The sequence below is a fragment of the Suncus etruscus genome, chromosome 1, assembly GCF_024139225.1.
Source record: "Suncus etruscus isolate mSunEtr1 chromosome 1, mSunEtr1.pri.cur, whole genome shotgun sequence".
Taxonomy (NCBI): domain Eukaryota; kingdom Metazoa; phylum Chordata; class Mammalia; order Eulipotyphla; family Soricidae; genus Suncus; species Suncus etruscus.
The window spans coordinates 69,061,954-69,084,258 of NC_064848.1; the positions used below are offsets into that span (position 1 = coordinate 69,061,954).

The 22,305-nt window shown below is 38.0% G+C and overlaps 1 non-coding gene across 1 annotated transcript; it reads right to left on the reverse strand.

Moving 5' to 3' along the window:
* Positions 1-716: 716 nt before the first annotated feature.
* LOC126031196 (small nucleolar RNA SNORA51) lies at positions 717-849 on the reverse strand. Its single transcript, XR_007503250.1, has one exon. It is a non-coding gene; the product is annotated as a small nucleolar RNA SNORA51 (small nucleolar RNA).
* Between the last annotated feature and the right edge of the window lie 21,456 nt (positions 850-22,305).

The window sequence follows — 22,305 nt, forward strand, 5'->3', positions numbered from 1 at the left end:
TGAACAAGCTGATTCCTGTTCTATGATTCTGTTGAAAAAGAGGGTGGGTGGAAAGCACGGATACACTCCTGTGTAGAAGCTATGAAGTTAAATTTAAAAGAAGAAAGAAAGAGACAAAATAATACCCACCAAATTAAAAAAAAAAAAAAGAATAGGAGGAGGGCTGGTGTGGCAAGTTTTTTTTTGTTTTGTTTTGTTTTTGTTTGTTTGTTTTTGGTTTTGGGTCACACCCAGCAGTGCTCAGGGGTGACTCCTGGCTTTACACTCAGAAATCGTTCCTGACAGGCTCAGGGATTCGAACCACCGTCCTTCTGCATGCAAGGCAAACTCCCTACCTCCATCATGCTATCTCTCCGGCCCCTTGTTTGTTTGTTTGTTTTTTATAGGCACAGTAATTGGTAAAATTAATTAGAGAGGAATTTTCCTTGGCCTACAGGGGTCCTCAAACTTTTTAAACAGGGGGCCAGTTCACTGTCCTCAGACCATTGGAGGGTCTGACTACAGTAAAAACAAAACTTATGAACGAATTCTTACGCACACTGCATGTATCTTATTTTGCAATGAAGAAACAAAACAGATACAAATACAATATGTGGCCCGTGGACCATAGTTTGAGGACCACTTTTAGGCCCTAAAAGATACAAAGTTTCTTCATCTTTGAAGCACACTGCATTGGGATCAACTATAGGCAATGCCTGGCTTTTGAATTTTTTTTTTTTTGTCCTCTCATTCACAATACAGACCAGGCAAAGGGCCTGGGTTGAGGTGTATATGGGGTGCATTTACTGTACCTCCTCTTTCTATACAGTCAGTGTAAAAAACATAGCCTGTGGTAAGCATTGGGAGGCCTTGGCTTTTGATTTTTTTGTTTGTTTGTTTTTAGTTTTTTTGTGTCACACCCAGCAGCACTCAGGGGTTACTCCTGGCTCTATACTCAGAAATCTCTTCTCGGGATCTAGGCTTGGGAACCCTAAGGGATGCCGGGATTCGAACCTCCATCCTTCTGCATGCAAGGCAAATACCTTACCTCCATGCTATCTCTCCAGCCCACTTTTGATTTTTAACTTCAACCACAGCACCAAGAATTTTGGCCTTTAGGACTTACAAAGATAACAATTAGGAGGAATTTGCTTTAGTAGGAGAGAAAAAGGCTAGGAAGAAAATTTATGAATCACATCAAAATGGAGTATTCCATTTATATAAACATTGGTTTCTCATAATACTTGCCCTTCACCTCCATTAAAAAATTAGTTAAACCAACTAATGATTAAATGGGAGAAGAAAGCCTGCTCTCTTACTGCTGGTAGGACTGAGATAGATGAGTACATGGGATCTGGAGGAGGGTTGGTGGCAGGTTAAAATGCAACTACACCAAGTCAGAATAATTTTATCTTTAAAGATGTTAAGATTAATCACAAATATGTACAACTTGAATTGAAAATACAGGGTTTTAGTGTAATCGCTGTGCTTTTTGCTTGATTTTGTCTGTTTGGGTGATCTTGGCATTGTTATTAAAAATATCTGAATGCTTCTTAATTTTGGAAATTTAGAAGACCTCCTTTATAGTAAAGAGGAATGATAGATATGTTTGATGTTATTATACGCCTATTACACATATTGCTTAAAATGCAATGTCCATTTTAAGAGAGAAGGGGGCCATTGGTAATGGGAATTTTCACTGGTGAAGGAGGGTGTTCTTTATGACAGAGGCCCAACTATAAACATGCTCATAATCAGGGTGCTTAAATAAAGATATTAAAAATAAAAAAATATAAAAATTTTTCTTTTCCTTTTTAAAACATCAGTAAGACAAGATGGACTTAAATTTAAATTCATTTGTATCAGGATAAAAAAATAAAATAAAATGCAAAGTCCAAACCCTAGTCTGACATTGCAAATCACATAACATGGATCTAGGCTTCCTTTACAGCTACACTCCTAATTCTAGGTCCCTCTCTTTTTTTTCTTTTTTTTTTTAAGTATAATTTTTATTTTAATTATAGTGGCTTACATATCGTTCACAGTAATATTCCAGGTACATATTTACATTGAATCAGGGGAATTCCCACCACCGAATTGTCCTCCCACAACCACTCCCATCCTGCCTCCCATATGCTCCACTCTCCCCCACAAGGGCTGCTAGAATGTGTGGTCCCTTCTGTGTCTAGTTAATTACTTCGTGGTTTTATAACTGTTTGGTCTTGGTGTCTCCATTACTGCCCCCTCTAGTTGGGAGGCAGGACTAGAAAGATCAAGTTATGTGGTTTTGTTTGAGGAAGAGAAAGGTAATATAATGGGGTAAAAATCGACTATGCCGACTATGAGCAGAGTCATTCTAGAGGCTCTCATCCTTGGTTTGAGGGACGATGGGGAAAAGAAGAAGGTGAAACACCACACAGTTCAAAAAGAGGAATCAAATAAGATATCCAGTGAGCACTACAGCCATAAAAATATGCACCACATAGCTGCTATGGTCTTGAGATAGGAAATATGACAAGGTGCAAGGAGGAAGAAGAATAAAGAAGAAAGAAAAAGTAAATATATAATTAAAAAATGGACGACTACTTCAATATCTACCCCAAAACAATTGACAAAAACTTGATAAAAAATAATAATAAATAAAATAAAAATAAAAAAGGATTATTTTGTGTTTTTTGTCTCTTGCCCCACCCCACCCCCGCATAGGCACAGTAAATATTGGGGTCATCCAAAACGGGAATCCCCTTGGCCTAAGAGATACAGGGTTTCTCTACCCTTGGAATATATTGTCATGGGATTATCTATAGACTCCTTTTACGTTCATTTACTCTCCCCTTGGTGTTTTTGTGCCATATGGAAGACTTCTGCTCCAATCTGGATAATAAAAACAGACCTCTAAATCTAGAGGTCTCAGTCTGTGCACAGGTCAAGGATGGAACTTATGATGAAGACTTTCTTTGTGAGTTTAGAAGTTCTGTTTCCTCGATGTCATTTTAATCTGTCTTCTGTGGTTAGTGGTCTTGGCCCTTGTGCTGAAACTCGGATGGAGCCTGGGATATCGTCTTTCGTTATGTTTCCAGAAGACCCTTTCAGTTGCACTATTTGCCTCAGTCAGGACTCTGGAATTAGAGGTCATGATTGTTGTGCAGGACGTAGACCAAACCCTAGACTAGGGCTTTCTTGTTGGTCCCAGAATACATACTGCCCGGTCATGGTTCTATCAGCCAGTCATCTGTAAATCGCGTTCTTGGCTTTTTCACAGCTCATAGTATGGTAAGTCTTCCGATTTTGTTGTATCATTAGTTGGTAAGGTAGGATAACCTGTTCTTACGTCCATTTGTTCCCAATTTCCTCATTGTCAGGATATCATATTAGAATTGGCACATGTTGGAGATCGAGTAGTATTCAGGATGTCCCAGGTGGGCTTTGGTTCCTGTAGCTGTTGTGAAGAACTGTGTCGATTCTATGTCTGGGGCTCAGGATTGAGGTCTGGACGGTTGGCGTATAATCCTCTGGCGTCTAAAATGAATCCACATGACATATTTTCAAGGTGGGAGATTCCCCTGTATTGTAAATAAGTATGAGTTCTTATCTCTAGTAGATAAGAGCTTGTTTATATAAGTGGGATTCCCCTTTTTTAGTGTGCCTTTGCAGGAAGAACTGGTGCTTCATTATATTGTCAGTGCATTTGGGGGTGAAAAGAACAGAGAAACAAGCCACACACCCAAAAAACATAAAAACAGAAATAAAAAAATATATATTTGCTCACATATGTATAGTGAAAAATGATTTTAAGTAAAATGAAATAAAAAATAAAGAGGTAGTGTTATACAGGTCTTATACTTATGATGAAAGTATGTTTCCCCATTGCCTTTGAGATTTTCTTGCGGGGTGTGGGTTCCCAGGCACCTTTTCATTGCACACCCTGCCCTTCCTGAGATTGGAGAAAGATTTGAGGGGGGGTCTTGTGTAAAGTTCTTGCAATAGGAGTCCTTTTAGGGCTAAGTCAGGTATCCAGTAACAGTCCACATTAGGACAAGTTGGTAGAGAGAGTCACACAGCATGAGTCAGTAGGGGTGTTGGTTGTCTTTTCCTGCCGGGGACGAGGTGTGGGTTTGAGTGGATGTCCCTTTCCTCGGGTGCTGGGTACTGGTTCATTGGGGTAGGAGGTCAGTCTTTATGCCTAATAGATTAAGAACTGAGGGTGAAGAGTTTTAATAAATTGGAAAATCTGGATGGGATTGAGGGGTGAAGAGGTAGTCGGATTCCTGGAAGGGGTATAGGGGAGAATATTTGGAAGGGGCAGAAAGGAAGAAAGGGGAAAATAAAATTAAATAGGGAATACAAAATAAAAAAAAGGAAGGAAGAGGAAGTAGTGAGTAGAGAAGTGAAAAGAGTGGGGGCATGTCATTTTGCTTGAATATGTACGATGAGTGGGCCCCTTAGTATAAATCTGAAGGTCACCGTTGCTACTTCGGTGGTCTGGCTGGTCATACGATTCAGGTCCTAAAAGAAGGTATGCCCTGAGATAAAGGGTGTGTTAAAAAGTTTTGTCCAGACAATTTTGTAACGCAACCTGGATATGGTATCTCGTGTGGAGGCCCCTCTCTTATAGCTTCTCCCACTATGACTTCTTATAGATTAATCTTTAGTCAAATCAGCCAGCCTCTTGATTTCTAAGCACTTTGTACAAGTCCCAGTTCAGGGCCTTTATTCAGTTTATCTGCCAGCCAGACATGGCTTCCTTTATACACACTGGTTGGTGAATTCTTGGACAAAGGGTACTGAATTTTTTCACTTGGGCATCTTTTGTGGATCACACAAAAGATTGTACATTCTAAGTATCTTCTATAAACTATGTCAAGTAAATAAAAGTAGCTGATCCAAATGGCAAATTTTCAGGAACTGTTTTTAATTTTCTTTGCTTGAAAAAATCATGCAAAGTCAAGGCTCCAAAATAAAAGAGATCTTCAACAAGGATTTTCTGTTTTAGGTCAATGCTTAACCCTTCCCTTTCAAAGCAACATCTACTCATTTTTCCATCATAAATTCATCACAATGATTCCAGATGACTACATTCATGAATAGTAAAAGGTAAGGATAAAATCTAAATTAAAAATAAGTATTGCTACTTGCTGATAAGTACACAATAAAAGTAAACTCCATTGAGAACTGATGTGATGTCTTTTCAAGATATTGTGGGAGAGACAATTTCTTTCATGGTTTTCCTGTATTTATGTAGATAAAGAAGAAATGTAAAAGAAGACAATGGGTCCAGAAGAAAACTAGAAATTGTAGAGGTAGAGTGAAGGTTTTCTTTTTAATTAAAAAAAGTACTATTTTGGAATCTGATGTTCTAAAAAGGTCCAGTAAGGAGTTAAAGTCAGATGTGGCCCAGTGCCTATAGGAGGCCCAACGGAAAGCAATGGATAAAGCAGTACAGAAAATACTACTTTTAAATTGTAGTTATTCCCCGAAGATTCACCTCAGCTCTAACATTTGCCCTGTATCATATTATAGCATTTGGGGAATCATTAAAAGCTGTGGTGTCACTATTTTAATTAAGACTGAAAGTTCTACATAGGTCAAACATGCTGAGGTTCTGTCTATAGTGGTCATTGGGGAGAAATGGAATTTCAGACAAATGCAGACTTCTAGGGGGCTCTGGAACCCTTATTTAAAGCATATTTTGAAAGAATATATTTCATCTAGCAAGAAAAGCAAAGTAGGTCCATTAAAATGGAACATTAGGTGTTTTTCTACCTCTACATTTATACCTATCAATAACATTTATGACCACTGAAATGTTGGAATAGACAGCCAATAATGAAAGAGTTTATATCTTTTGATAAATGTTGCAAAAAATGTGGTAAAAGTGGATATATAATAAGCTAGACTTAAATCTTTAACTATGACTTATGGCAGCATCTGCCACATCTGGAGCTTTAATTTCTAAGCTTCATCCCTGGGCCCCTTGCTTCTGTGATATACGTGATTTGGCAATCAGTTTGGTAATAAAACATACATATTATTATACCTCCTTTTAAGATTGCACAAGCTATTTGCTTTATTAACAACAGTACTTTGAAACTATACTTTCTTCAGTTTACTCTGTCTCTCCCCACCTTTTATGATAAACAAAATAGCCCTTTATCAAATTCTAATTTATTATAATACATAATTGCTGAATGAGCAGATTCTGTAACCTAACTATATTCTTTCAGCTTTGGAGACCATCCAGGGATATTTACTTTAAGTACAGTGCAATCTTACTATAATAAAATACTGTATGTGAAACATTTTCTAATAACTGCTTACATTAGGATGTTATGTAGTTAGCCCTTACTATTCTATCCTGGGTATACTTTATCAGAGAAAACACTAAACTTTAACTATTTCCTCCTTTGGGGAGCTAATAGATCACTTTGCACAGATTAACTTATCATATATTCTATGCTCTGTAAAAATGGCACTTGAATGCAGATTTTAGTATGCTTATTCAGTGTAGAAAGTTGTGTTCATGGAAGCAGGGATCCTCAAACATAGACATGCAATGATTCTGCTTATTTAGAGAACACTTCAGCATGCTGTGGTGGAAAAAGTAATTTATACACAACTTTGCATGGCCCAGCAGTACCCTGTTCAGGAAATACCTCCAGAACTGCAGACACTAGTGTGTTAATGTCTTTGATTACTTTCATATGGTACACTTGGAATTGTTGAAACACAGCTGCCACACATCAGAAGGTAGTAGAAACAATCTGTTGGACAATGCAGCAAAATGGCAGTAAATGAATTTCAGAAAATACCCCATGCTAGTTATTAGGGGACAATTCACATAAAAAAGGAAAACAGCAATGATTTTAAAAGTGACAAATACATCAGGAAATAGCTCCCCAAAATCAGTGGGGCTTTTTTGGGAGGGGGTCTTAAACATTCCTTTAAAATTAAGTAGTTACTCTGCCTTATTCCTAATGGGAAAACATTTTGGAAAACCATCAGTATTGATTAATATAGAATCACCCAAGGGGGTAATTTTGCTTGTTAAGGGAAAATTGGCCATTTTGGAGATTCACTATTATCTTAAGGAAGAAAATGTCTAGAGTATATATATATATATATATATATATATATATATATATATATATGTATATATATATATGTATATATGTATGTATATGTATGTATATATGTGTATATATATAATTTTAGGGAATGATTGGTTTTTCATCTTTAGATTGTAAGTATTGTGATATATCATGTAACACAAGGATTTATATACTATATTCTTAAAACTTTCCTGTGAAGGGGCTGGGGGAGATGCTACAAGTGGTAGAGCACTTCCCTACAATACTGGCCTTAGTCTTACTCCTGTCCTCAATATGCCTAGATATGTTTCAGGTATAGCCTGAACATATCTCAACTTGAACACCTGACTGTCAGGCCCACCTCACTGGGTCAAATATTGCTAGAAGTCATGCCAAGGTCTTTTGAGCATTGCTGGGGTTGACCCTATAAATGAAAACCAAAATAAACAAACAAAAGAAGATGAATCAGCAGACAGTCTGAAAAGCTTAGTTGGTTGCAAACTAGCCATCTCAAAGGTTTTGGAAAGACCTTTAAAACATAGTTCTAGAGGATATGCAAAGTGAAATAAAACACAAGAGAAGGACTTGAAATCTGTCTGAAATATGATCTCTAGTTTCAAATATTTTTAAGGCAGGCGCAAATTTAAGGATCAAGTTTAAAAAAAAATGCACAGATGGCTTAGTGTTGCTAATAGAGTAAAAGGTTATCATATATACTGCTTATAGAACACAAAATTGTCATTAGTGGTGTGTTGTTTTAACAGCATGGGTTAGAAGAGGAAAATTCGGAAGAGTAGCAGTATCCAATCCTCTTGCAGAAAGAAAGTATTGATATAAAAGAAGTGGTAGTGCAGAGAGATGTTATATATACAAATTTGAAAATGAGTTGTCAACACTTATAAGTAGGTCAAGATTACCTGTCAAGTTTAAGGTAAAGGTTCTGGTTTTCTGATACCTGGAAAATGAATAAGCTAAAGAATCTAGAAACACCATTTAATTAATTAATTGAATTAACATTTTTAAAATTTTTATGTCCAGTGATGCTAATTCAGGGGAACATATGATATTGGGGAGTGAACCAGTATATGTAAAGCATCCCTGCCACCTTTTTAAGATAATTTCATAGTTCCTAGAGACACTAATTTTTAGTTTACTCTATAGTGTTAAAGTACTGCAACTGCAAAGAAATTGACAGTGAATATTCAAGGCAAATTATTTATCATATTTTTAAGAAAAAGATAATATGTACCAGTCACTGCTTTGCTAGGTACTTTGCTAGAGAATAAGATAAATAGAGATCATGGGTTTGGAGGATGCTCTCATTTTATTGGAGAAAGGCAACATGTAACGAAAAAGTATTTAACAATATTTCAACTAATGATAAGTGTCATTAAGAACATAATTGCAGTGTAAGAGAGTGATTGTGGGTGGTGATATGGTCTAAAAAACTCAGAAATGATCAGAAACAAAGCCTCTGTGAGGAAGAGGCATTTGAGTTAAAATCTGAGTGACAAGGCAAGATGGAGAATTTTCATTCCAGTGAGAGGGAAGAGATCCACAGAGATCTTGAGAAGAGAGTCCAGGAGAGAGATAAGCCTTTGATGAGTGAGGCCTGAGCAAAGTACATAAGAAAGTGTGACATTGTATTCCTGCCATTAGCCTATTTATGTGTTTTATAGTAGTTTGAGGTCAAATAAATTTAGCCTTTTAGGATATTCAAGAGTACCATGTTTATAAACATCATAGTTTTTAATTGTTCTCATTGTCAGAGAACACTTCCCTTTTCACAGAAAGGCAAGAGACTGTAGGGAATTTCCTCTTTTGGAAGTTGTCAGTTCTTGCTATGAAAGCTGGATCCCAGGTACCAAAAAGGTCCATGGTATCTTTTTACATAATCCTTTCTTGAGATATCAGTGGAATTATTGGCATATGCTCACCCACATTTTACATGTAGCTCTATGATCATCCTTCTCCTTCTCTGATCAGATTGCTTTGATGGGTCCTGTTCCATGATCAGTATCCACTGGGTCCCCAGACCTGGGGTCACTGCTATTGAGTTGACTCCTTTTCTGGCCTTGAGATAGCACCAACACCCCTCCTTCCAAAAAATGCCAAACATCCTCACTTCCATAATTTCCAAGAAGGCCAAACTTCAAAGGATTTATCTAGTGTATTTTATTTTTTGTCAAATTGTGATAAAACTTTTGTCCTTTAAGAAAATTCAAGCTAATGACAGTGCCACCAGCTCACTTCAACTCTTAGATTCACAAGAGTCCATGAGAGTCTAGCCAGGAGATAAAATGCAATGAGAATGACCTCTCTGTTTTCAGAACTATTACTTTCCTCTACCAAGGAGCATGCTTGGAGTACAGTTTCAGTCCCCTAAATAACTCTCTATCCTTGGAATAAGGCAAAAAAAAATTAATAAGCTCATTTCCCCCCATTTTCCTATATGCCCAGACAAGGATGATGTGCCCCAGCAAATATAACTTTCAACTTGCAACTCTCTGAGTATCTATGTCATTTTTGTCAAAGTCTTCATGTATTTTAAGGTTTCCTTGCCAGGGTCAATGTGCAGTGAAGTCTGGCAATGAACAAGGCTGACCGTTGTGAAGGATCCTGCAGCAGCTTAAGGCAGCCAAAATACCAGTAAAATCTTAGTTCCTTCTGTGAAACACTGACCCCATCAATGCCAGGATCTCATCTAAGCCTGCAATGATATTTTTCTCCCAGGCATGGATATGACACTTTCTAGTTCTAAAATCTTTTCAAGGCCTTCTGTGTCCTTTATGACTGGCAGCTATTTGGAGCTGCAAAGCAATGCATTGCATATATTCTCCGGCCAGATGGAAGGACTAATTCCCCAGGCTACTGTGCCAACCACACATTCTTTATGTTTTAGCTCAAGCAGAGTTTCTCGCCCATACCTCCAGGAGCACATCTTCCCAGATTTAGTTCTGTTCCTGAATGTGGGCTTCACTCAATAAACTCCTACTCTTAGAGAACATTGTGTCCAAGTGGGCTGCCCCCAAAAGATTGTGCATTTTGTGCAATACAAAAATGCACTGAAAGATTGCAGTCATGGGGAGGGCTGTTCTTTATTTGCCAAACTGTATTACCATGAGGTGGCTGTCAGCATGCAAATGATGTGTCCTTGCAACTTCACCACATTGAGAGACTGCCTTGTTTTGGTAATTAGTTCAAGGCACTGTACATCCCTGACAGGTGTTGGTAGCGGTGATTTAATTCTCCATCCTAATTATATCCTCTAGAGATCAGCTTAGATTTTCCATGATCTCAGTCCTCTCAACAGTTTCACCAATTCACATAGAGAAGGCAGACCATCTCCATGTCTCTTAATACAATTTATCATTCAAGTACCAAGGTACTACCTATATCCTCCAGTGAAAGGGAAATTTATCCTGGAAATGCAACCCATAATGCAGGCAATTCTATGATTACACAGGTAGAATGATGAGCATTTCTTTTTTTACATGCTTCCAGAAATTTCACTGAAGCTAGAAAACTGTCTTTTTCTTCTTTAGGGAAGTAACCAAATCACTGACATACTCAAGACTATTGATCTGTATCTTTAAGACACTAATTGACTGGAAGCTCAACAATTACTGTGAGAATACATGCTCAATTTGTACTACTGTATTCATATCAGGAATATACAACAAGTCAGGAAAACATGTAGTTCTTGTTTATAAGATATTGTAATCCCCCCTCCATGCAATACTCTAGGCCTTTACAAGATTTTTGTTTCTGTGCACATACAACTTACTATGTCTTATGTCTTGTCCTTCAGTTTTGCAATGAACTACCTCAAGAACACCATGATACAACGGACTTTGCACTGCAAACAAATTGACAGTAAGAATTTTTTCATAAAATAACTGGCAGTTGACAGGTATATTGCTTTATTGATTAAAGAAGATGGCAATTCTTTGCAAATAGTTATATTAGCATGTTCAGTGGTATGTGAACTCACTCTTGTATATCATAGTATACTTTAGGTGAGTCTTATGGCTGAAAACATACAAACAAATCTATAAAACTAATAGTGCAAATAGTGTTTTTAAAGTCCTTGAAGTCCAGTTCCATTCATAAGAGAAAAGAAGTTCTTTGGATAGTACTGTCATGAATTGATACACATTGTATCTTTTATCATTTTGGTTTGGGGCCATAATCAACTATGCTGGGGTCTAGATTCCTGACTCAAGGACCAAATGTTGCTGGTGATCGAAACTAGGTCACCTGGGCTAGAATGATAGTACAATAGGCAGGGCACTTGCCTTGCATATGGTTCAGTCCCCGGCACCTATACGGTTTCCTAGTCACCACCAGTATTTATTCCTGAGTTTAGAGCCAGGAGTATTCCCTGAGCATTATGAATATGGCCACCACACAAACAAAAAAATGTAACTGAGCTTCTTGCAGAGTCTGAATTCTAGCCCTTAAAGTTATCTCTCCAGATGTATACACATTAAAAAAATCTATGCAAATATATATTTTATATATTTTTTATATATTTATATATATTTTATATATTCATATATATAAAATATATATACATATATTTATATATATTCATATATATTTTATTTAAAGCATTGTGATTTACAAAGTTATCTATAGTTGAGTTTCAGACATAAAATATTTCAGCCCCAATCTTACCACCACTGCAACCTTTCTCCATCAATATTCCCATGCCACCACCCCTACCCCAGCTGTCCTTATAACAGGCCTGTTTCTAAAATTGGTTGCAAAAATTTGGGTCTCAAGATATTATTGTTTTTAACTCTGTGTCTTAGATAGTTCTGTTTTTTCTTTACCCCACCAATGCACCTGAGTCCCCTTGGCCCCGTCCCCATTATTTTTCATTTGTTTATATCCTTTTATACTCAATTTCTTTCCTTATTCTCACTATACTCTGGGGCCCAGAGTCTTCTCAGAAATCTCTATTTAAACCATTGCAATTTTTCATGTAGTTATTCTAAATACCATATATAAGTAAAATAATCTTGTATTTATCCTTCTTCTTCTGACTTGTTTCATGTAACATAATCTCTTTTAGTTCTATCCATGTTGTAGTGAATTGCATAAAATCTATACAACTACTTTGTAATTTTTGCAATATATTTGTTTAAGATATTTTTTTATGTTTAGTTTTATTATTTCTTTTTTTCTGTTTTATGATGTCTGATGTCCTTATACATGCCTTTCTTGGATTCTCCCGTCTTTTTATTTATTTTTTATTTTGGGGGCACACTCTGCAGTGCTCAGGGGTTACTCCTGGCTCTACACTCTGAAATTAATTCTGGAAGGTTCTGGGAACCATACGGGATACCGGGGAGGGATAAAAAATGGGTTGGCTGCACACAAACTAAATGCCCTACCCACTGCTTCAGCCCCTGAATTTTTTCTTCTTTATTCTTTTATGGCACATTTACCTGCTGACCATTTAGTCCTGCAGCAAAAGTTCTTGTGGAGAAGTTGTGGCAAAAGTACTGATACTGAAGGCCAGAGCGATAGCACAGCAGTAGGGTTTTTGTCTTTCATGCAGCTGATCCACAACGGACCTTGGTTCCATCCCCAGCATCCCCCAAGGTCCCCCAAGCCAGGAACAATTCTTGAGCGCATAGTCAGGAGTAACCTGGGTGCCCCCACCACCACCAAAAAAGAAAGTACTGGGACTGAAAGCATGGTACTCAAACTCTAATAATTAAACTTAGCTGGAGATTAACTCCCTTTTCAAATTTCTTACAAGATCACCTTTGATGTTTTTTTCTGGATTGGTCTGTTTAAGAGATGTCTGAATGAAGGAAAGTTCTAGATACCTCTGTTTGTGTCTCAATCTTTTATATGTCATGTGGGGAGGGGTGACAATTCAGAAATGAGTGACTTTTTTTTTTTTTTTGCCTTTTTTTGGTCACACCCAATGACGCTCAGGGGTTTGGCTTCGGGGACCATATGGGACGCGGGGGGATCGAACCACAGTCTGTCTTAGGTTAAGGCAAACACCCTACTGTTTGCACAACCTCTCCGGCCCCAATTTTTTTTTATTTATTTGGAATGACTTATTTTTTAATAGTTTTTGGTGGTTGGGTGCACACACATGCAGTGGTTTGGGGAAAACATACAATATTTGGAATCAAGCCTGAAGCTCCCAAGCACAGCATGCTCTCCAGACCTTTGAGCATCTCCTTGGCCCTTAACATTTTGTTTTTTATTTGTTAAGGGATCAGTCCTGGCAGGGCTAGGGACCATATGCAGAGCCTGAGATCAAATTGGAGATGGTCATATACAAGCATTTAACTTGGATTTTAATATTAAAAATTAAAAATATATACCTAGGGCTGGAATAATAGCACAGTAGGGAGTTTGCTTTGCGGCCGACCTTGGGACAGACCTGAGTTCGATTCCTGGCATCCAATATGGTCCCCTGAATCAGCCAGGAACAATTTCTGAGTGCAGAGTCAGGAGGAACCTGAGTACCACAGCCCCCTTTCCCCAAAACAAAAAACAAACTAAAAAAGAATGTCAAATAGGTATTTGTATTTATATCTCTTATAGCATAAAATAAAAACTTGTGACAAGAGCAATAGCACAGTGGTAGGGCGTTTGCTTTGCAAGCGGCTGACCCAGGACAAACCTGGGTTTGATCCCCAGCCTCCCATATGGTCCACCAAGCCAGGAGCAATTTCTGAGCTCATAGCCAGAAGTAACCCTTGAGCATCACCAGGTGAGGCCCCCAAACAAAACAAAACAAAACAAAACAAAATATACACACATATATGTATGTGTGCATATATATATATATATATATATATATATACATCAGAAAAATAATTAACCTTAAAATGTATCTGCAAAGAGTGAGAGTGAGGCTAGGAAGTGGAAGGGAACTTGAGGGTAATGGGGTTGTGAGATTAGAGAGATGTGACACTGTGTACCTGAAACCCTATTTTAAACAACTTTGTAAATCACAGTGTCTTAAACTTTTTTTGTTTGTTTGTTTCTGGGTCATACCTGGTGGTGCTCAGGGGTTACTCCTGACTCTACACTCAGAAATTGCTCCTGGGGCCGGCGAGGTGGCGCTGGAGGTAGGGTGTCTGCCTTGCAAGCGCTAGCCAAGGAAAGGACCACGGTTCGATCCCCCGGTGTCCCATATGGTCCCCCCAAGCCAGGGGCAATTTCTGAGCATGTAGCCAGGAGTAACCCCTGAGCATCTAATGGGTGTGGCCCAAAAAACCAAAAAAAAAAAAAAAAGAAAAAAAAGAAATTGCTCCTGGCTTGGAGACCATATGGGATGCTGGGATTCAAACCACTGTCCATCCTGGGTTGGCTTCTTGCAAGGCAAACGCCCTACTGCTGCACTCTCTCTCCAGTTCCATAAATTTTTTATAGTCTTACAACATCCTGAGCTTGAACGTGGTCAGATATATAACTTTATTGCTTTCACTAAATGTTGTTGATACACCATCCTGTTGCAATGGCCTTACCAGGAAGACTATAGCCTCCGATGGGCCCAGCTGCTATTTTGGCATGTTTTGGCATGCTGGTTCCTGTCACCAACACCCAAGCTCCCAGGAGATGGAACAGCTGTTTGGAGTCACATTGTGAAATGGGAAACATGCTTTCCTTTCCTTAGTATTTTATTATACTTGAGGGTTTCAAAGTTATATAGTATGTGTTCTAAAACCTAAGACTAAATCTCACGAGCAGCTCTATCATTTTTACTTATATTATCCCCACTCGCCTCCTGACTCAGACACAGAGTAGAATACTAGGCCAGGAAGTAATCCAAGTGACAGATGCTCTGATGTATTCATAATCACCTCTCCCTGGCTCTGTTCCTCACTGAACTTGTGCTTGGTTCTCTTTTCTTTTTTTGATGATACATTTTCCTTTCCTGCGAAGCTCCTGCGCTTATCATACAAATGACCCTATAGAGGACCTATTTGCCAGGTTTTCAAAGTTCCCTCCTCTCAGCTTACACATATATAATCCAAGTGTGATTTTATCACAGATCTATTTTTCTATTTTCTGTCATTCTGTCCAGCTGCTTTATAAGAGAATTTCAAATATTAAACCACTTTGGTGATCTCTTAAGTGACAAAAGGCATTAAAGAGAGATTCAATCAGCAAGTCTTTCTCACAGTCTTTTACTGCAGCAATGTTTCAAAAGGTTATAATTAGGATTAATTTGGCAATTAATGAGGTCATCACGAATAAAATATGAAGTAAAAAGGTAGCATACTTTATTTGCATCCAAGAATATGTGTAATGGATGAGCTTGTAAAACATCAGTATTTAAATGCAAGTTGCTTTTCTTTTTCAAGAAATTTTACCACTCTATTAGATAAAGTGTCACCATAATTAGTTTGGCATTTTGTACAGGCGCATATAAATAACTGATGTGTATAAGTTTTAGAGACCTTGGAAAAATTGGTATACACTTGGAGATTTTAGTAGAGTAGAACTGTTAAAGAAAAGAGGTGATCTAAGAAAGTTTACACACTTGGGCTAATGATGGAAATATATAATGAGTAAATCTAATTCAAATGATAGGTAAAGCAGGGCCAAAGGCATGGTTCACAACATTTAAAGACATTTATTCTATATCAAATTTAAAAAATTGAATAAATTAGAAAGTTTTGCTTCCCATTTATAAAGCAAATGGCCCATGCTACATTGGAAAATATTTAATGTATTCTCCAGGAATGAATGATGACTGGGAAGGGTTAGTTTGTAACTTGTGTCTATTTCCATAGTGCAAATACTTTCATTATCTGGGATTACAAGGTGTCCATATAATGCTAGAGATTATGGAGCTGGAAAGAAATGCATAGGGATATCATCCCAAGGTATGAGAAGCCAGTGATTTCAAAAGCAAACATAGAATAACATATAGTAAATCACCAAGGAAGTGATGGGCTTTGAATCTTTATTGCTTTTGTTTTCTTTTTCTATAAACTATGAGGTGATGTGACTTAATTTAATGGTGATTGTGTTTATAAGTGACTCAAAATTTCTCAAAGTTTAGCAATTAATTATTGAGCATCAGTAGAAATTGACTTAAACCTACCACCACATATACCCCTTCCTTCCAATTTTGTAAGATCCCACTCTAGAACAGAAGGGGTCAGAGTCTCTTGCAGCTTTGTATCAATAAAACTATATATAAAGATATTCTGTTATTTGTGAATGGAGTTTGAGTAGTATTTTGATTATAATACAATCTGAATAAATTAAAATAAAATTTAAAATAGCTCAAACACCCTTACCCAAAATATCTAGATGACTTTTCATATTTAAGAAAGAGCAGTGAATTAAGTAAATTATAAAGTTAGTTTAAATGCTTCTCACTTAAGTTTCTAAGCCAATATTTTCATTCATTTATTCCAAAAATGTCTTATGGGCTAGAGAGATAGTACAGAGGATAATACACTTATCACATCAATCTAGGTGTGATTACTGGCACTACATATAATCCCCAAGCACTGTTAGGAGTGACTCCTGCCTACAGAGCCAGGAGTAAGCCCTGAGTAGCATAGTGTATGGCCCCTAAACCAAAAAATAAATTGCAAAAAGCTAAGAGGAGATAGGACAAATGTTCTTAATGGACAGGTATAAGGGAAGCAGACTATGTTTCACATGACACATCTCAAATGAAACCTCGATTATTAAATAATTCAGAGACATTTTGATACTGGTTAGTGTTCAGGATTCTTGAAAATGCAACTTGAAATAAAAATAACTAAACTAGCCTTCAAAGGCAATTATTTGACAAGCTCATGCTAAATGTCCTATCAGAGAATCTTATAGCCCCAGTTGTCGTTCATGTAATTATTGTTAGTTTTCCTGATGATAACATCTCATAGAAAGAAATTTATTTTCAAAGAAAACTTTAAAAAGTAACATTTACAGAAGCTCGAGTTATGCATGGCCTGGGTTGTCCATGTTGGCAACATATGGACTATTGAGCATTCTGGGTACAGCCCGGATGGTCCCATGTACTCCCAAACTAGCCCTAGTGGTCTCTAGCATCCCAAGAACTGAGAAACTTTATCCTTGGACTTTATGATTGCCTTGCTGATCCACTTGGCTAGGTATTCCTGCAAGTGACCCCTGGACCCCAATACTGCTTGGGGTCCTTCACTCCAAAATAATTTTTCCACAATTTTCTATAACATAGCAAGTTACTTTCATTTAGTCTCTCCCATTTGAAAAATCTCTTGGGAAAAGAAACTATTTCAAATGAAATAGGGGAGCTGTGTAAATAGGTAGCTTTTCTTTAATTCCATAGTCAGAGAACCTAGAAGTTGTCACTTCAACTCCCCACCAATGAAAAGAATGATTGTGTGCCAAGTACTATTATAAGCATGTGTAATTTCTTTTTCTTTTCTTTTTTTTTTTTTTTTGGGTTTTGAGCCACACCCGGCAGTGCTCAGGGGTTACTCCTGGCTATCTGCTCAGAAATAGCTCCTGGCACGCACGGGGGACCATATGGGACACCGGGATTCGAACCAACCACCTTTGGTCCTGGATCGGCTGCTTGCAAGGCAAATGCCGCTGTGCTATCTCTCCGGGCCCAAGCATATGTAATTTCTAACTTACCAATGAATAAATGGAAAAGTCTCTTTGCCCATTTCTCGTGAATGAGAGGTAAAGGTTTTTTTTTTTAAAGTACTGACTATATCTTAGGTTTTCTGTAGTGATAGGAATCAATTTCTGAGAGTGTAGAGTTGGTAAAGACTAGAGACATCAAGTTGTAGACTACCTGCCAGCAGAATATCAAGGTGAGTTGGTTCAAGAAGGGACATAATGGCACAGAGTTAGTTTTCGATCAGAAAGACAAGCCAGCTAGGAGATTTAAGAATGGGAGACTACATTTCTCCAGGCAGAAAATAATTCAGAAAGAAAAGAGTTGCTCAAGAGGTTCTGGGTAAAAAACAGGGGATAGAGATTCAGTTATCTGAATTTCAGGGTTTTGTGAACAGTCCTTTTCTGAAAATAGAGTAAAGCAAAACAATATATTCAGTCTCCATCAGGGTCATGGTAAAGATAAAAAGGACCAAATTTTCATTCAAACAGAGGACAAAAGGAAGATTTAATGATCGTGTTAGACTAAGAAATATTGGAGGTTAATTGCTATTTGCTTTTGTTATAGAATTAATCATCTGTTTACAGCTTGCACCTTTAAGACTTGATGACACTGTAAAATTTTAGCTTCAGATTTTAAATGGCTGTATATGGAGAAATTATCTCCTACAGTAGTGGTATCTATAGTGAACTCTTCTAGTAATTAACAGCGTCTCTTGTTGGTAGGTGTTTCTGATTTCCACACATCAACATAGTACTTGAGTCAACCAAGCATTTATGATAATTAAAAATATCCTGGGGTTTTGCAAATGGTGTGTATAGGATTACCTCTATAATACCTATAGAACCTTGGGATACAAATTACTTTGTTTTACCACATATTTATGAATTTTTCTATAGAACTAAGAAGAAAGGAAAAAAGAAAGGCGGGGGCCGGCCCAGGGGCCAAGTAGATGTACTGGTGGGGAAAAAATGAGGAGAGAACTAAATATCCAATAGAATCAAGAGACCTAAACTTTAACAATCTAAAATGAAATGGGTCGATTATACTGGCAGACCAGGGGACAAAAGGGTGGTGGTAGGATGCACTCTGGGTCCATTGGTGGAGGGATGTTGATGGTAGGAAGGGCCCTGATTCATTGTATATCTAAAATTCAACTATGAAGGACCCTATAGATCACAATGATTTTTTTCTTTTTGCTTTTTTGGACCCCTGGCTATGAGCTCAAAAATTGCTGCTGGCTTGGGGGACCATATGGAATGCCAGGGGTTCAAACCAGGGTCCATCCTAGGTTAGCATGTGCAAGGCAAATGTCTTACCACTTGCGCCACTGCTCTGGCCCCATCACAATGATTTTAATAAAATAAAATTAACAAAAATAAAAGCTCATTTATATTTTCATACCCCCCTGTGTGATATTTTTGTTGATTAGTCAACCAGTATATTATTTTGCTTCAGTGGTTGCAATATTACCATGTAGAGTTCTTCAAGATTCTTGCCATACCCTCTCCATATTGTTTGCTGAGGCTCTTCTTCCTTTTTCCTGCCTTCCTGGGCTTCTGATATAGAATGAATGTCTACATTCCTATTCACAACTCAGACCCCTCACTTGACCTGATTTCTCACCTGCCTGCTGACATTACTTGTCTTTGTAGATTTCTATTTTATCTCAAACTTGAATCGACTAAACCAATATCTTCATCCACCTAGTCCCTCCTGAAACCAGCAGATCAAATGTCTGAGATTTCTGATACTGTGTTATTACTGTTGGCAGAACCAGGGATCTTTGGGTACTAGCTTCCAGAGTTTTCTAGGTATAAGGACCTATCAGAGCTGGTCCTTATAAACCCAGGCCTGCCCCTTTTACACTAATGCACTCTGTAAGTGACATAGAGAATGAACTTTGTAAAATACAGATCTGTTCATAGCATTCCTCATGTGTAAAAACCTTTTAATAGCTTCTTATGCTCAGAGGATAAAGTAATAGCTTCTAAGTGGAATTTAAAGGTGCTTGCTTATTTAGATAGTACATGCCACTCTCTTACACTCAGGCTAACTTTCTGTCACCTTCATATATGCAACTCCTTCCTCTGTGTTGGCCTCCTTCTGCTTCTGAACTTCTGCTATTCCCTTTGTTACACATATTACTATCTTTTCTCATAGTTCTTTACTTCAGATTATATTTTAAATCCAAGTTCAGATGTTGCCTCATCTAGGAAGCCTTCCTTGATTCTAAAGACTGGATTAGACATTAAACTCTCAGAGCATATTCGTTAGTACTTGTTAAAGTCTTCTGGGATAGAATCTTTTTCCTTTTCTGGGCTGTAAATAGCGCTGGTGCTGGTACTTGTTTACTTCTCCTGGCAAAAACAGCACTTAGAACAGAATCTGATACAGGCTGCTAATCATATTGTTTATACTGTGATCATCTATTCAGAATAGCTATCGATTGAATAATAATGACATCAATATAAATTTGGTGAGTAAATGACACCTTAATTTAGAGTTCCCAAATACATTATTCTAATATGAAGGCAGTTGAGAATTGTTGCATATATTCTTGTAATCTTTTGTCCCGAAGGCATTTTAATGGAAATTTAAGTCATTCTTTTTCAAATTCACTTCCATTTACTTTTCAGAATGACTTCAGCACCTGTCTCATTTTATCTTTCCATACCATTTTTTCCCAGGGGTTTTAATATTTTTCTTTATAACTTCATTCCCATTCAGCCTCAACCACACCAGCTGGCCATATCACAGACAACATGATGACACAAAACTTTTGCATGTTTGAACCCTGAAACTGGTCATCCCCTTGGAAACTGCCTTCTTTGCCTACAATTCTCTCACAATGGAGTGAGCATGCAAAATGCTCTGGCTCCTTGAAGTTTTTCAGTTTGGGGCTGGAGATCACCTGTTGTGTCACTTTATATCTCTAATATGGATGACCTCATGGCCAGCCATTTCAATTATGTGTTTGCCATCATATCCTAATCCCACATTTAACTCTTTGTCAATAGTGGATGGGTTCCAAGAGAGCTTTCTCTTCTCATATTCTTAGACTACGGAAAGCTGCCAAAGACCGTCCAGAAAACATACTGAGTGGGTTAGTGGAGGCTTCCTGCAATCTCAGCTGAAGCCTGGCAGAACCATGAACAAGAAGAAAAGTTTCCTTAATGCATCTTTGTTTCTACCCCCATTAAACCTTCCAGAGAGCCTCTATACCTATCCCTTATTTAAGACCCCATGGAGGATTTTCCAAGCTTTGAAGAATTTTCCAAGGGTCCTTGGAAACAGTGGTAAAATTTTCCCACTTACTTGATTTTCTATTCTAAAGTCCTACTATTGGATGAAGCAAAGCCCCTGGAAGAGATAGTCCAAGCAATATATAAAAGCTGAATCAGACAAAGTAGAACTACTCCTTTCCTGAAAATGAAAAGACATAAAGAAAAAGTAAAAAAAAAAAAATAATGTAGAGAATTTGAGGCAGAAAAAAATTGAGTAGACATTGAATACTCTGATTTCCTTCAGTAAGATTTATTTAGTGGGAAACCCCAAGGAATAGCTATTAAATACTTTATTTTTCTTTCTCTCTCCTTCACTCTCTCCCTTTCTTTCTTTTTTCTTTCTTTCTTCCTTTCTTTCTCTATTCTTTCTTTCTCTATTCTCTTTCTTTCTTTCTTTCTTCTATTCTTTCTTTCTTTCTCTCTTTCTTTTCTTCTTTCTCCTCTTTTCCTCTATCTCCCTTTCCCTCTCCCACATTCCTTTTCTTTATTCCTGCTTTCACTCTTCCTCTTCTTTTCTTCTGTCTCTTTCCTTCTCTCCTTCCTTCTTTCATTCAGCCCTCTCTCTCTCCTACTTCCTTCCTCCTCCCTCCCTTTCTTCATCATCTCTACCTTCTATCTCCCTCTCCCAGTCCCTTTTCCTTTCCCTCTTCCCTTCTCTTTTTTCTCCTTTCCTCTCCTCTCCTTTCCTCTTCTTGTCTTTCCTCCTCTTGCCTTCTTTCCCCTCCCCTATCTCCCCTTTCTTCTCCCCTCCTCTTGTCTTCTCTCCTCTCCTTTTATTATCCCTCCTCTCATCACCCCTCCTCTCCTTCCTTCTCCTTCTTTCTTCACTCTTTCCTAAAGAAGAGTTAATTCTATAGCCTCTAGGATGTCCCTCTAACAATATAAGAAGAGCCATGCTGACAGAGTAGTACAATGATTCCCAGTATGAAGCCTCATCCCCCACACTTTCTCCCTAGGTAACTTGACCTTACCTGCAAGACCCCGCCCATTCCTGGGAGGGGTCTTGGAAAAGGTAGATAAGGCCTTTTTGCCCTTTTGCTCTTTTGGTCTTTGGCCAGCATGGAGGTCAAAGGGAAGATGGCTGACAGGAGTTAAGATGCAGGGCTAGCTAAGAATGACTGAATCCGGGCTCGGAGAGATAGCACAGCGGTGCTTGCCTTGCAAGCAGCCGATCCAGAACCTAAGGTGGTTGGTTCGAATCCCGGTGTCCCATATGGTCCCCCGTGCCTGCCAGGAGCTATTTCTGAGCAGACGGCCAGGAGTAACCCCTGAGCACCGCCGGGTGTGGCCCAAAAACCAAAAAAAAAAAAAAAAAAAAAAAAAGAATGACCGAATCCTT